We start from the raw sequence: 2,172 nt of genomic DNA, 5'->3' as shown, positions 1-2,172 counted from the left end.
TACGATTACTTCGATGTGTCGATCACGTATAGCGGAGGGAGGGCGTTGTCTTGTTTGGAGGCCCTCCCTCTCTCTTTGTATCTCCCCACACTCTAGTGCTGTTTTGTTGTTTATCGTTCTCTTTTCGCCTTTTGATTAGGGATGTGTTTGTGTCTATGTTTCCTATGAATTTGGGCTAAAGATCTGAATTTCACGAGAAATGAGTGGTTCTCAGAGTCGCTCCAAAAGGGAGAGATATGCACTATGTTCACTCGATCTGGATATCAACTGGCTGATGTGTTGACCAAACCATTGGGAAAGTCTTAGTTTGAGTGACATTGTAACAACCTGGGTTGTTTGTCATATACACTCCGGCTAGAGGGAGAGTTTTCGAAGGGTATTTTAGTTTGTGTCGTACTATGTAACTCAAATTATATATATATATATATATATATATATATATATATATATATATATATATATATATATATGAGAAAACGGTTCCTACACATATGTGTAGAGAGTTCTCTACACACTAGCTTAAAAGACAGTGGGGGCCCACATTGTTTGGGTGATCCAAGCCATCCATTTTAAAGGCCCTCACATAAATAGGGTGTCTACAAAAAATCAGATCCATAGGATCATCCCAACCCTACGATTTGTGGAGGTAAAATGGATGTCTTTAAACCTTTACAAATTAGTCCATTTTTTGCCTCCACAATTCGAATGGTTAGGATGATCCTATGGATCTGATTTTTTGTGGACACCCTATCTATGTGAGGGACTTAAAAATGAATGGTTTGGATCACCCAAATAATGTGGCCCCCACTGTATTTTACGCTAGTGTGTAGATAAGTTATCTACACATATGTGTAGGAACCGTTTTCTCATATATATATATATATGAGGAAACTGTTGGTGAGCTTAAGCTCATCAAACTTATGGTGAGCTAGCTTGCCCAATCACATGGGTCCCACATTTTGAGGAGTGATCCAAACCATTCATTTGCAAGGCCTTATCATAGATAGGGGGTGTACCAAAAATCAGCTCCATAGGATCATCCTAACCCCTCCATTTGAGGAGGACAAAAGTGGGGCAGATTTGTGTCTGTCCATTTTTGTCCTCCACAAATGGAGGGGTTAGGATGATCCTATGGAGCTGATTTTTGGTACACCCCCCATCTATGTAAGGGACTTTCAAATGAATGGTTTGGATCATCCTAACAAAGTGGGCCCTCATGTGATTGGGCAAGCTAGCTCACCATAAGTTTGGTGAGCTTAAGCTCACCAACAGTTTCCTCATATATATATATATATATATATATATATATATATATATATATTATGTCTCTCTTTCCCCATCTTTGTCTCTCTCTTCGTATTCTTCTCCGTGTTATAGCCATTTTTTCACCACCAACAGATAATTAAACAAGGAAAAATTATTTTAACAATGCGAAGTTTTACTTATATTGTGAACAAAGGGTAGGGATTTTAAATTTATAAAGAGGGGCTGTCAGGTACGAAATTTTGGGTTTTAGGACAAATATACCCCGTTGTTTTTCCCACCGCTTTTTGAGCTCTAATCCCTATGTATTCTCACCTACCCATCTGACCTTTCTGTTTTTTTCTTCCCTAAGCTTTTCCAACGTGAAAACTCCATTGGCAATTTATGCAAGCTCCATCTCCATTGTAGTTTCCAAAAAAAAAAACTCCATTTCCAACGTTTCCAAGCTCCAATTGCCATTGTAGTGTTGAAAAAAAATTCCATTTGCAACGTGATAAAGCTCCATTGCCAATGTAGTTTTGGAAAAAAAAACTCCATTGCCAACATGATAAAGCTCCGTTTCTACTGGTTTCCGTCGGATTTATGACTTTTGTTTCGGACTTCCGACTCGGAAGACCGAACTAACCTTCGAATTTCCGAAGGAAACCAGTCGATTTGCCATTTCTACTAGCTTCCATTCGGAAGTCCGACCATTGGTTCGAATTTTCGACGCAGAGTTTAAGGCAGGGTTCCTTATTGGTTCCAGGGTATAAAATGTGGTTCTCTAGTGGTTCCGGGGTAGAAAATGTGGTTCCCTATTGGTTCCGGGGTATAAAATATGGTTCCCTAGTGGTTCCGGGGTAGAAAATGTGGTTCCCTAGTGGTTCTATGGTATAAGATGTGGTTTCCTAGTGGTTCCAGGGTATAAAA

Source organism: Tasmannia lanceolata, unplaced genomic scaffold (assembly GCF_043159265.1).
Source record: "Tasmannia lanceolata isolate RefF3 unplaced genomic scaffold, GAP_Taslan_0.1 ptg000013l, whole genome shotgun sequence".
Lineage (NCBI taxonomy): Eukaryota > Viridiplantae > Streptophyta > Magnoliopsida > Canellales > Winteraceae > Tasmannia > Tasmannia lanceolata.
This window is presented reverse-complemented; position numbering follows the sequence as displayed.